This window comes from Strix aluco, chromosome 4 (genome assembly GCF_031877795.1).
Source record: "Strix aluco isolate bStrAlu1 chromosome 4, bStrAlu1.hap1, whole genome shotgun sequence".
In the NCBI taxonomy this organism is placed as follows: domain Eukaryota; kingdom Metazoa; phylum Chordata; class Aves; order Strigiformes; family Strigidae; genus Strix; species Strix aluco.
In genome coordinates, this window is record NC_133934.1 from 9,196,700 (window position 1) to 9,211,127 (window position 14,428).

A 14,428-nucleotide genomic window follows, 5' to 3' on the forward strand; every position below is an offset into this window, starting at 1 on the left:
GGGCACAGGAGAAGTGACTTGAGGCACCAACAGCCCAAAAAGGGGGAAGGAGGTTGATGAGAGACAGAGGCACAGCTAGGTGGGGTTGGAGCTAAAGTGCTGCTTTTCTTTTGCAATGGGGGTGCAGACTAAAAACGCCCCACATAGTACCTTCCTATGACATCCTTCACCTGCCCTGAAGAGCAGACATCTCCTCCAACTACCCCTGAAAACCAGCTAGGTGTTACTGAGCTGCAAAGAACTGTGAAACACTGCCCAGATGGTTTGACAATGCAGCCCACCTTTATGGCCTGAAGCAGGATAGAGAAGCAGCTCTGCTGGAACAGGGATCCTGGGAAGGCTGGTGTGCTGAGCATCACTTTGCTCTGCCACAGAGCCCTGCCTGCGACCTGGTGTCCAAGGTAGGGACTCTCACCCCACTACTTCAGAGGCCCTATCCTCTCGCTGCAACCTGAGCGCAGCCTCTCCAACCGACTGCAGACCCAGACTGCAAGAAAGTTGGCTTGTTTGGATTTTTTTAAATTTTATTTTATTTCTGGAGAAAAAATAGAAAAGGGCATTTTCAACTTGGCAACAGGAATAACAAACACATGAGTACGAGAGCTGACAGACTTAATTTGTGGTTACATTTCTACAGCTTCATCTCAACAAGTATTCTGGATGCAGGGGAGGCAAATAGTGCTCCTACCCTATAAAAGAGGTACGGGGGGGAAGAATGTGGTGCAGTAATTATAGAAAGGGTCTGGAGTCAGAAGGACTCCACTACGAGCAATTAAAAGGAAAATTAACTGTAAGAAAAGTTTTCTTTCGGTTTTATAGCTAAACCCACAAATAGAAGAAATACTGTACAGTTGAACTCCAACAAACAAGCATGCCTGATTTTAATGAGCAAAATGAAGGGCTTGTTTTATGGGATATGTAATATAATAGTCCCACGGTAAGGGAGCCTATTTCTCCACTGCTCCGCACTGCATGCAGTTATTCCAAGTGGTGCAAAGTGGGTGTAAAATGCTACCGAAACCAAATTTCTTCCTTGTATCCTCCTTCAGTCATATCCTACACCCCTTGAATACATGTGTGCAAATCAGCAGATTAAAGAAAAAGGACTAGTACTGTGGCAGGGAAGGGAGGGGAAGGGAAGGGAAGGGAAGGGAAGGGAAGGGAAGGGAAGGGAAGGGAAGGGAAGGGAAGGGAAGGGAAGGGAAGGGAAGGGAAGGGAAGGGAAGGGAAGGGAAGGGAAGGGAAGGGAAGGGAAGGGAAGGGAAGGGAAGGGAAGGGAAGGGAAGGGAAGGGAAGGGAAGGGAAGGGAAGGGAAGGGAAGGGAAGGGAAGGGAAGGGAAGGGAAGGGAAGGGAAGGGAAGGGGTGTTCTGCCACTGCCTTTCCACGAACTTCCTGTGTGATCCTGGTTGAGTCACTTAATTTTGGCAGAAGGTGGGATGACAAGGCTCTGACAGAGGTCCAGAGGTCCAAATCACCGGTGAAGGTGGGATGCACAGGGCTGGCAGACCGTCATGAACCTGTGCCGTGGTTGAGCCATGCATCAACCCACTTGCTGCCCCTTAAGTGCCTCTGTTGAACTGTAACTCTGCTCTCAGGGATGAAATATCATTCCCCGTCCTCACAGTCATGTTGTGTACCTACAGCCATCACAGCAGTCAAATACGCCTACAACAGAGGGGCACCAGAGTTTGTAGCCAAACTTTGATGTTATTGTGGCAAAAGATGCTGTTGTCTATAAATATAAGATGAAAAGTAAAAATCTGGCAGCAACAAGGACACAGACTTAAAATTTCCCCAGGGGAGCTGCAGATGGTTGGGGTGTCCCTGCACACCAGCAAGGACTACAGAAGTCTCATTTTTCCACACGTGTGAGGGGCACACAGCACCATCACACACAACACAACCTCATCCCTCCCCATCACACATACCCCTGCATTCACTGAGCCCTCTCTCACACCAGAGTAAAAAAAGCCTAGCTACACTTATACTCCCCAACCACTGCCACCACTCTTTGCCTCACAGTCTGATCTGTTCTTACTCGGCTAAACTTACTGAAATAAAAAGGCAACTTGGTGTTTATAAATGCAAAAGAAATGTATTACTTTTTTGCCAGGGAAAAGGTCTTAAGGCTATATAGCAAAAATCATTTCCAGTTGACTCCTTCCACCCCATCAGTTTCAAAGAACCAATTTGTTGGCTACTTTGTTGGTGTATTCAAAGAAAAAATAACTTTTTTTTTTTTTTTTTAATTCTCACTCTCATATTTCATTTCATTCTTCTTGCAAGCAAGAACAGAGCAGGGCAATACCAGCACACAGAAGAAGAGAGAAAGGTCTGACCAGCAGCTGGGTATGACTGAAAACAGTAATTGTCAAAGCTGGCTTTCGTCTCTCATAGCCTGTATGATATGAGACAGTGATCTCACCGAGGGTCATGCTCCCTCTCCTTCGCTTTCTCCTCCTCCTCCTTATCTCCATTTTGGGTGTTACCAGGAGAGACTGCCCTGTTTAGAGACATATAACCCAGAGTTGCACCCTCAGGACATAACACATGGTGAAGGTTGCTGTGATGCTCATGAGCATCCTGGACTGCACCTTCCAAGGTGGCAACATTCCAGGACCTTTTACCTGAACGATGCATTTGGCCACACAGTAAGGCCAAATCAGCTCCAAGAAGATTTCACTGCAGGGTCTGAGGACCATAAGGCTTGTGGAAATGGGTTAAACAAAGTTGCGCACAACCTCACTTGTCCTACATCTGCCAGCATCAGCATGCTTCTTGCAATTTATACTGAACCACAAATACCTCTCACCTGTGTCTGGGGCCATGGCTGGTGTTGATGAAGCGCATGTTGTGCCAGGTTGCAAACCATGTGGCACCTTCTGCCAAGCAGCAGCTGGCTGTGCTGGAGTGACCCTGTCTTCTGCAAACAGCCAACAAATCTCAACGTGTAAATGCGTTGCACCAACAAACCTGCTGGAGTTGTTACTCCTCAAGAATTTCTCAATGATACCAAGCAAAGATCTCACCAACTGCATCACCCATCCTACATCCCTGGGGAGCTCCTCACTTTGAACTAGTGAGCAAGTTGACTTCCCCACTAGGTTTGCTGGACACTTGAACTACTGAAGAGGGGGACGGGAAGGCAACACTAATTTGGCCCTCACCTCCCAGAGCAAGGGAAAAACTATCTTGATGCAATGGTTGCAACAAAGGTTTTAAAGGCAGAGCTATCTACTGCCCATGTCCTGGGCTGACAGAAAGTCCATCTCAGAGGTTCCCAGCTGCTCTTCACTCCCTCATCCGTATCACAGCAGCATCCAGAACTGGTTCGCAAAGGTACCACAGGGCATTTTTTTATTTGTTTTTATTTGGGTTTTTGACTAACAGCAAGTACACCAGAAATCAAAGATTTTGGAAGATGAAATTCCTTGCAAATTCAGGGTGATCTGAGCTAATAGTTTCATCCAGAGGAGGGAAAAATAAAAGGAAAGAAAGAGAAAAGAGTGGGAGAGGAATTCTGAAAAAATTTCGAAACACATTGTTTCAACATCTTCTAAACAAAATGGGTTGGTTTTTTTTTGCAATACCAAAATGTTTCATTTCAACATTTTCACATTCATGTTTCAAAACAGCCTTTTTGTTTTACAAACGAATATAAATTAAAAGAAAACAAAGTGAAATGAAAAGGTTAATAAATACAATAAAATATTTTGGGTTTGGACTGAAGAAACTATTTGGGGTTGACCCTACAGGAATCTTTTTCTTTTTTTTTTCCCAGTTTGCCAAGAAAATACAAATAATTTGTTCTGCTTTGACCTGAAGCAATTTATTTATCATTCTTGGAACCTGAAATGCCATTGTTTACCTAGATCAACTCATCAGCTCCCTGGCACCCTTTTGTTGGGGGAATTAGGAAGATCAAGGGGATTAAGAGAGACCACATTGAGCTGGCTGTGAGGAGGGTTGCTGTGGGGTCTGGGCTTTTTGATCCCAGTCAGGGTGTTTAGGTACTGTGGTACCCACAGTACCCTCAGGACACAAACCAGATGTGGGGAGAGTAAGATCTTCTATTAGGCCAAAATAAAAAATCTAATAAAAGATGTCATCTGTACCCACGGGACTTACCTTACCTGGAGAATGGGGCACAGTCCCTGCTAAAGCACAGCTCTGTCCCAAAGGGCACCATAGCATCCTGATTGATAGATTTTAGGTTTTTTGGAAAGAAAATCAGGAGGGCCAGGTTTCATGGCTTGCCCTCTGTTTGAGACAAAAGGCAGCAAAAATCATCCCTATCCATAAACATGAGAGATGTCAGACTGGGATCATGTGGAGGCCTCAGAAATGGGACTGGTCCCAGGTTGTATTCCTTGCTGTGCCGTGCCAGAGGTTCCTGCATACACGCTATTGATTTTGGTTGCGTAATGCTAAGCTGTAAGACCTCATCAGCTGCTACTCATTACACAGGCACAGCCCCTCTTGAATAGAAACCATAGCAGAAAATAGATCTCGGGATGTAAAACCTGACATCTTGAATTCATAAACCAAGCGACAGCATTCTTGTTTAGAGTCTGAGGGTGGCCTGTTCTGAACTTGCCTTTTTTTATACCAGATGAGTCTAACCTCAGAGCCAGGATGACTCCAGCAAGTATCATTACCCTAAAGCAAAGAACATGACTCAAGTCTAGCAGTGCTAGAGTTGCTACAAAGTGCCCAAGCAGGGGACACCGAGTCTGATCCTGCCATCTGTCCAGACCCATCGACTCTGATGATCTCTTCAGTCCCAGCAACAGCAATGACAAAGGGTGTGATTCTGGGCTGCAGTCAGACTGTTTTCTCACATGTGATTTCCCAACTGGGGAAGCCCCTTGGAAAACGCAAGTCACTAGAAAGAGACAGAAAATAAATGAAGAAACCACCCTCCTCCACCTACCCCATTATCAAACCAGTTTCACTTCTGAAAGCAGGAAGGATTTGTCCCATGGCATGTTCCCCTCTCTGTTAGCACCAGGCTAAAGGAAGGCATAATCTGAAGTGGTTTTCGTTCAAAGAGCAGGCCTAAAGACACAAGACCTTTTGAAGCACCAGCATCTCTCAGTAAGTCTGTGACAAAACACCAGCTCCACCAGAGAAGTTGCATCTGCTTTGCTGCTCTGCTTTAACTCAACTAAAGAAGAGAAATAATTTGTCCACAGGTAGGTAGATGCCCAGCCACAGCTTTCAGAGCACACTTGGAACTCAGAAAGACTGCAGGAATCAACACCCATCGATCACCTCCCTGACCCAGAGTCATATAAAGCAGAGGGACAAAACTGACTATTTTCATTAAGCAATGGAGGGGCTGGGGGAAGGACTCATGGACCTCTCAAGGTCTTTTACAACTCAAACTTTTTACAGTTTCATATACCTGTTTCATTAAGACATCGGTTTGGGGAGATTAGCGTTTTATGTCAGATCTCCTGTGTGAGCCAAGACAGGACACCTAACCTCTCCCTGCCTTTCCAGAACCATGATAATGTGTATTGACAGAGCCATTCATGTTAGTGAGATACTTAGATAATGGTGCTGAAGACACTGAAGTATCTGGCTGGCCAACAGGTATGGACAATTTGCAGGTCTAACCCGAGAAGGTATTAACTTGTCTCAAATACACCTCATCACTGCCTCTAACCTGTCCATATCCCACCTTCATCAGTGCATCCACTGACAACAGCAACGTCTTCTCCTGCAGCTCCTTTTGCAGCTCCTCATGCTCTCTCCGCACTGTGCCGGGCATCACCCTTTCACAGATTCTTTCTGAGGTTGCTGGCAGTGCAAGTCCCTTTCTCACCTCCTCAGTGGGAGGGAAGAAACCAAACACACAAGATAAAAGCACACCCTATGCAGCAGCCTGGTTTAAGCATGCTGTCACCAGGTTCTGTCTATTTATTCTTTGTCAGCTCTTTCTACTTGCTCCATCTTTCCTCACATATTTCAAATCTGCATCTAATTCAAGTATTACATCCATTTATTTTCTTAATACTTTTATTCCCTGAACCGTGCTTTTATGGTGGGTAGCCGTCGTTGCAAGCACAGTGCTGAAATAAGGCACTTATTGGCTACAGCTCCAGGGATTTTAACCGGATATCTGCCTTTGTTTAAATTAAGTAAATCAGGATGTTTCCTAAACACCATAAGGATAGAAGTTTAGACTTCTACTGAATCAACTTTTTGACCTAAAGCCAGCAATGTTTCAGTCAAGGACATCTCCTGGATGTATCCAAGGAGTCTGAAAATCCCCTTCATCGGGTCCCAGGAGCTCTGCAACTCACCCTGTCAGGGACACCCCTCCTGCTCCCTTTGGAGGGGATGCCTACCTCTATAAAGTGACTATTTAAAGACAAACTTGTAGTCACTCAAAATTGAGTGAGATACATCCCACTCTTCAAATGCATTTTTTGATACAAGACTGTAATTAGAGACATACTCACCCATACACCCTGATGATCTGCAGTCGTGATGGGGTACAGCTTTAGACATTGCTATAGACAGAGCTTTGATAGGGGGTTTGACAGAGCCATGGGCTGATGGATGCTGTGTTTCTGAGTATTTTTCCTACAGAAATGTTTTACCTTCAGTTTTTATTAGGTGAGGAGTCTCCAAAGTGCTCAGAGCTTTACATGATAGTGAACTTGAAGTAAAGCAGAGATTTCAGCACCATTTCTTATGCTAATACCTTTCTGGAAGCATAGAAGTTAAGCACAAAACTTCCATAAGCAAGAACAAATGGCAGATGGACAAATCTTCCAAGCAGATCCATGGCCTCTGAAGACTGGAGAGTCCCAAAAGCCTTTAAAGGATCTGTGCATCCTGGGACTTACATTTTTATTTTCTTCTGAAGAAGCAAACTATAGTGACCAGATGTAGTCCATGGGTGCCCAAATGAACTGGAAAGTAGCAGCGTACCCAAAGGAAACAGGCTGCTGCAAATATCGATTGCTGGGGGAAGAGGGAGGGTGAGTAACTCTTATCAGAAATTGGTCCAATTATTGGAAATGCTGACAAAAGCTAAATGCACAATAAACTACAGTGGTTCCCAGCACTGAGATGCTTTGAGCCAGCAGAAGCTTGCTGTCCTTCAGCCATAGGCCACTGACAAAGAAAACAGAAACTTCTGCTGAAATTAATCATTAATTGTCTTAATTAAAAAACTGAGAAAAAGCTTTGTAATCAAATAACCACCTTCCTTTTGTTGAGAAAAGCTAACACATTTGCAACACAGGGTTTGGAGAAGAACAATCTCTCAAGGTCAGATTTAGATTGCTTGAACCTATTCCCATTTGACGCTTCAAGGTGCTTAACTCAGTTGTTTCCGTGGGAGAGAGACTCACCTCCAAACATTACCTCGGCTTTACTCTTCCAGCTTCTTTCCCTAGAGTCAGCCAGTCTATTTAAGGAAAGAGATAGTTCTCTGTATAACTGATGTTAGTAAGATATGACCAGCAGCACTGACTGTGACACATCTACAGAGGTCACTGGCTTTGAGGGCCTTGTTAAATACTCTTTACTTGTCTCAGCTAATGTCATGGTGGTGATTCACCCTGTTTCTCTATGCCAGCAAAATGAATGATCATCATTAATGTTTTATATCAAGGTGCAGAGTGCGTAGTCAAATGCCTTCACACAGGCACTGACGTCATACGAGGATGTTTTCCTTCACCTCTCCTCCTTGGCATTGCCCAGGACTTCAGCGAGAGAAAAAGCATACACAGATGCAACACAGGCCTTATGTGGCTCAGAACCAGTACCCTACATCACTTAGATTTTACTAGTAGTGCAGTTTTTTCAGTTGAAAGCTGTACTGACATATAAACAGAGCTCAAAATGTTGTCCAGATCAGCAAAAAAAGGAGGTTAAATAATTAGCTATAAAAAAAGCAAACTTAACAAGAAGCCAGGTAATGCCTAACTCAATGTGATATTAGAAAGCAAAGGAATCTAAGTGAGGCAATTTACATATCTTGGCAGCAACGTGCAGCTCAGTAGGAATGTCTGGAAGGAAATCACATCCACAGTCAGCACAGCAGTGTTAACCAAGATTTGAGCCTCAAAAATCTACAGCTTAAAGTTCCATCACTCAGGCTCCAGTTCATATATTATTCCCATGTTAACAAATGGGTGAAAAAACAGAAAAACCTTCTGAAGGTCCAGAGAGCCAGCCAAATGACTTTGGATGCAAACTTCTTGGGAAGAATGATGTATCTGATTAAATTAATTTATTGCAGACAGTGCAGTACTTGATCAAAGGCTCCTCTATAGTGGAGATATATCTGTAGACATACCTTGAAGCAGCTTTAAACATTGCACCAACAGCAGTCTAAACCAGAAGCACATTGGAGTAACTATCCACATACTTAGCCTTTTTTTTGGGTGGGTTTTGCCACTATTTTGAATCTGCACCTGCTGCTAAAGATATATGTTTGGATCGATCCGCTCTGCATTACGGCAGCAACAGTGATGGTGGAGTGGACTCTCAGAGTTCATTAGATCTGAGTCTCCAGCATCACCCAGTAAGGGAGAGGCACACAGCAGATATGTGCTAAAAATGAAAGCAGGGCATCTGCAAGAGGCCGTCCTGCCACCAGTCAGCTGGAAGAAAACACAGATGGGGATGGCTACAAGCCACTCATCAAAGCAAGCTGGGAGGGAACATTTATGGAGTTTAAGCAACTCCAAGGACATGCAAAGAGCAGTTCAAGCTAGACAGGGATGACCAAGAAGTTGCCTTAAGTGCCTGATGGTGAGGGAAGCATCCAAATTCAGATTCTTCAAAGTCTTGTAAGTGGGTAAGCAGAAGCACTGAAGACAAAAGGAAATAATTCATTTTTCAGCTTGTTTCCACTACTATCCTTCAGTGCCTTCAGAGCTAAAACTAAGTGACTGAAACTCAGCTGGGTAAACACAAACCAAACCCAAAACCAGCCTGCTTTTTGAAAATATCGCCACTAGCTGCTCATTTGCAACTAGTTTGACACTGGAGCCTACGCTGTGAGAGTTTAAAACCTGATGGATCCCCAAGGACATGTCTGCATGGATGCAGCCACGGTTCCAGTTGCTGGAGCAACCTGCCTGGTCCTTCTCACCATGCCGCTCGGCATGGACAAGGCCACAGCTGAGAGCAAAGGGCTTCCCCGGCACTGCTCTGCCCCATGGCCCTTGAGTAAACCCACTTTGCTTTCAAGGGCAAATGGTGTATCTTTTCTTTCACCTCTTTAATCTTATCAGTACTGCCTAAACCTGGTCTAACAGGCCATCCAAGGGACAGTGATTGCCTCAGGGGTGGACATGCAACTGGAGAGAGACTGCCAAGTATGCAGATGTTTGTTATCTGCAACAGCATTGCTGTGCAACAGGCTGAGCCAGGACTCTCTGGCCATCTCCTAAGGAAGACCAGAGCATGCTGCAAGCGCGTGGTGCTTCTGTCCTTCAGCCTTTTGAATCTGGCCTCTGCAGGGGCTGCCTTTGATCAAAGCATCACCAAAGCCTCGCCAGATTAAATTCCACCAAGTAGATCCTCAGCTGTGGTAAATCAGCGCAGCTCCCCGGGGTGGATGGAGTTATGGCGTAACCCCCCTGCGGAGGATCCAGCCCTGTCTTTCATCCAGCTCAAGCATTAGTGATAATAGTTTCGAATGCCTTTGTCCGTCTTGCTGGAAGAATGCTGATTGTGAAATGGGAATTTGCAATGCTAACAAAATCTTGAAGAAGGGCTGCAGAGAAAATAACTGCAAACAAACAAGACCAAACTCTCTCTTCCCGTAGAAGATTCACAGCATCCTAAGGAAGTCATAGCAGGGAGGCAGAGACTGACAGTGTTTGAACCCTCCTCTCCGCTTCATGAAGATCTGTGGGCAAAGGGCACCTGATGCTGCAGAGGCAATTGCTGGCTGCTTTGCAAGACCTTGAAGCATCAAACACCCGTGCTGACGCCAGCCCAGGATGGAGTTGTTGCACCGTAGTGGTTTGGTGCCTGTGCTGTTTTCTCCTCACATTTGCAAAGACTCTGGACACAAGCCCTGCCTTTCTGCTAAGCTCTGGTACTCCCTTGGCACGTTGCACCGCTGAGGTATAGCGTTGCATTGGTGGGTGGAAATAATCCCCTCTAAGGAATATGTAAGCAGAGACCCTCACTCCATCTGCCCACTCAGCTTCTCCCTGTTTTCTTGCACCTTCTCTCATTTCTGAGAAACTCACCCTCGGCTCAGTTCCCCCACCTGCAATACCTTTCATCTGGAATTAAAAATAGAGTTGGTGCAGGCAATTTCTAAACTCATTGTGAATATGAAGAGGTGAGAGGTGAAAACTAACTTTCCACCAATTCTGGCCCAAATTGCCTGAAGCCCACTTCTTGTATTTTCTGCCCAAGTGAAAAGGCTTGGGGGAAAAGAAGGGTTAGCTTTCATTGCCTTTTCACAGAGCTGCAGTCCTCGGGCATTCTCTTTAAGGTTTTAGCATCCTCAGGACATAAAAATTGTAATACAGAACAAGGTGGGAAACACAGAAAACAGCAAGTACTAAAGCAAGTACCCCAAAAGTAACACCAGGTCATTTTGACAAGGCCCCTCCTTTTTAGAGGCCACTTGCTTCTTCTGCAGACGTCAGCATGGATCTTTCAAACCTCTTACCCCAGATCCTCTCTCATAACAGTCCTCAAGATGCCCCTGTCCTCCCTCCTGCCATGGAGCAGGTAATGTCCACCAGTATTGGTTTTTCCCCAAACACCATCATGTCTTCTAACTTGGATTTGCCAGTGGTGACCTGTGGGTGTCGGAGCACAGCCAGCTCCCCAAACACAGAGGCTTTATATAAATAAAGATGTCTGCAGATGTGACAATGGCACAACCTTTTTATTCCTTTTCATGTAGATCATTGCAAACACACAGGTGAGGTTGAGGCATTTCAAATACAGGCTGAGAAGAAGATTGAGAGCAACAAAATAAAAGGAGCCAGAATAAGGGCAAGTGGTTATTGCACACAATAACCAAAGGAAAAATAATATTTTTCAGTTTTTGTCCATCAAGTACCTTTGACAAGGAAACAGTTAAAGTCCAAACTTTTCTCTTGTTTTTTTCCCCGAATAAGTGTCACAGTCTCTTGGCAGAATGAATTTCGCCCTGAAAATTTCACTGACCCCATTCAGTTAAATTCACAGATCTTTTAAAGTTTTCCAACATCATCAAGCAAAAAAATAAACACATGTGATGTTAAAAGCGCTGCAAGAGACTGTTTGATTTGGGGAATTTTCCTTATTCACTCTCAGGCCCGAGCATATGGTTAGCATTTCGGTGTTTGCCGGCAGCCGGGGACTGGCTGGAGGTGGGATTGTCCCAGCTCCGCTCAACGATCACCGAGCATCGCCAAGGCTCCCGGGACACAAACAATGAAGCAGCCGCTTCTCAAAGAACACGAAAATCCTTCAACCACCTGCAAAACACACAGCGTGACACCAGCAGGAGATCACTAAAGGAAACGGCCTCCTCAATTCAACACTGACTGGTAAGGGAAGCCAGAGAACTAGAAGAAAAGAAGGGGAAACAGCAAGGAATCCGGATGACAAATTATTATTTGTTGCCTTTTAGAGCAATGTTGGACTGAAAACATGGCCCTAAGCTGCCATTTTCAACTAGATGAGCCATTGGCAACGTGGCCATGCTGTTTTGCTTAGTATTTACAGTAGCTGCCCACACAGATTCCCGGACCAGGGCAGGCTCAGGGCAGCATCCAGGCAGTTTTCCTCCCTGACACCGCAGAGCAGGTGCACCCAACTGCACGAACAACCCTCCATAGATGGAAATGATACTCCAGAGTTTAAGCATCCCCAGGTGAAACATGATTTCCTTTAGGTATATCCTGTATTTTCACTTGCAGATAGGCTTTTCTTTCGCTTTCAGCTGGGTGCTTCATTATGATAAGCCACAACACCTTATTTTAAATTGTGTTTATTACCAGTTTAACACATTACACTAATATTTATTTTTCAAATCATTCCATGAGAGGCTTTACTGATAAAATTGAAATGGATATTAACTTAATGTTTGGCCTTATCAGGACCAATATTCACCAGGTTCCTTAAATCCACCCAAGCCTGCTTACAAAATCAAAGCTGCAGTGAGATAGAAGCAAATATAATATATTTCACACATTGTAAGAGACCAAGAGAACTCAAATTTGAACTTATCACATGAGTCCATTTCCTAACACCAAACTCACAAATGCTCTTCTCATTTCTCTGAACAAAATACTCCTCCTGCAAAATGATCCATAACCAGCCATTTGTCAGACTTCAGACCTTCCAGTAATGCTTACAATTTCCTGAAAAGTCAACATTTATTTTCAAGTGGCTGAGTCAGGCCACAGGTAATTTATTGGCTGAAATAAAAATATGAAGTGAGGCATTTTGAAAGCTAATGTATAACTCTGGATGAAATCCATAGTGCCATGATGTGTTTTAGATAGCAGTAATATTTATGACCAACAATTGTCATAATTTGTTGTGTTTATGCCTCAATTACTGTTTTATGTCTTACAGTCCTGCGTAGTCAGAACCAATGTTTTAATTTTAGAATCATCTCACAGCGTACCATAAAAAAAATGTATGAAATATAAGTAGCATACTTTAGTCATCTAGCATGTCTCTCCATCAACCTTATCTTTCTTATCTTTAAAGAAAACTATAATTGGATAATCTTTACTTAATGTAAACTTCTAAAAGCTGGAAGCCATTTCAAGATTACACAGATTAACTGTGGCTACCTGTAAGAACATGCTTCAACATTTCTATGAATTCAGGGTGGATAAAATCGAGTGTCTTCAGTATTTATGAAACTATTTTGGCAAAGAAAAGATTGGAAATGTGTCACACAGACTTAAAAAAAAAAAAAAGCTTTTCTGAGGTGTCCTTGTCTTTCTTATTACCCTATGAGCCAGTCAGTTAGTTGGAAGCAAATAGTGGTTTTAATTTTCTGTTGGTTTGCAGACACAGTGCTGTCTGTCTCCCAGATTAACTTTAGCACTGTGAACTGCAGAAAGGAATATATTTTCAGAGTACAGATCATTTGATTTTGGTATACTCTTTACACGTACAGATATTCCTTGCTATCTAGCTGTACAGTTGCCTGCAGAGAAATCAGCCTGACAGTGGATTATCCCCCTTACACTGTGCAGTAAAATACAAACTATTACAAATATTTTAATATTTCTATGGTTTGAGGCATCAACAGCCACAGAGAAAATATGACCTTTTCAACCAAGTTCCTACTTGTGTTCTCAATTGAAAGAGGAACTAATATATTCCTGGCAATACGCAACCCTTTTGTCTTACCATGGCATATGATTAATACTATGCCTGAATTTTGGGGAAGGACACAAATTTGCTGTCACAATCAAGTGACTTGTATGAACCAGAGTGGATACAGCAGCTGCCTGCTTGTTGTTGTTTCTGAAGTACCCAGCTTTGCACAGTTTTCCTCCCAGAAAATGAGGTTTGCGCTCCAGCACCGGGCTAAAGAGATTTGTAAGATCTGCACTGTTTGCATGCTGTCTCCCATAAACCCACCATGAACAATTAAAAAGCAATTAAGAAGCAATTTCTGGGTAAACTACATTAAGACTTTTGGCAATTATTGTTAGTTTCCTCATTCATTTAATCTCTTTTCTCCCCTCGTTGCATCAAGTTCAGAAACTAATGATTAAGAGGAGTAACTTGATTTTGTCCATTAACGTTAGTTCCCAGTTGCTGTCATAGTTACACTCCACATAAGCATATCACTAAATAAAATACCTAAATAATATTTAGATTCAGCCTTGGGGCAAACTTCTGTCCCCGCTAACTAGCAGGTCCACAGATTCCAGACACTACAGAGACCAAAGTAGACATTTTGTATAAATATATGACCAAAAAAAAAATCATATTTAGTTTCAGAAGAATAAGTATATAGTAGTTTTCAACCAGTTTCACTGTAGTCTGTGGGTCTCTGGGTACACTGACTTCTGAATGGTCTACAAAACTTAACAAGAAAAATAAGCCTATTGTCAGTAGGCTTCAATTTAACTGTACAAGGGGCTGAAGCTCTGCTGGAAAAAATGTGGATGTCTGCAAATGAAAAAGATTGAAAACCACTGACTGAAAACCACTGGCTATTCTGGCTGCATTTTTTAAAGGAAGACTGGAGCTACACTGTAAAAAATGCCTTCAGAAATATCTATATACCTTTCACTAGTACTGAAAATATATTTGTGATTTGCAAAGAAATTGTGATGATGGGAGTTTGACTCAATGATCCTTCCAACTTGAGATATTCTATGGTTCTGTGATCTTTCAGATTTAAAGGTGATGCACAAATGTGAAATAGCGCTGTGTGTGAAACGGAGGGCGCAGACCCTGACCTCA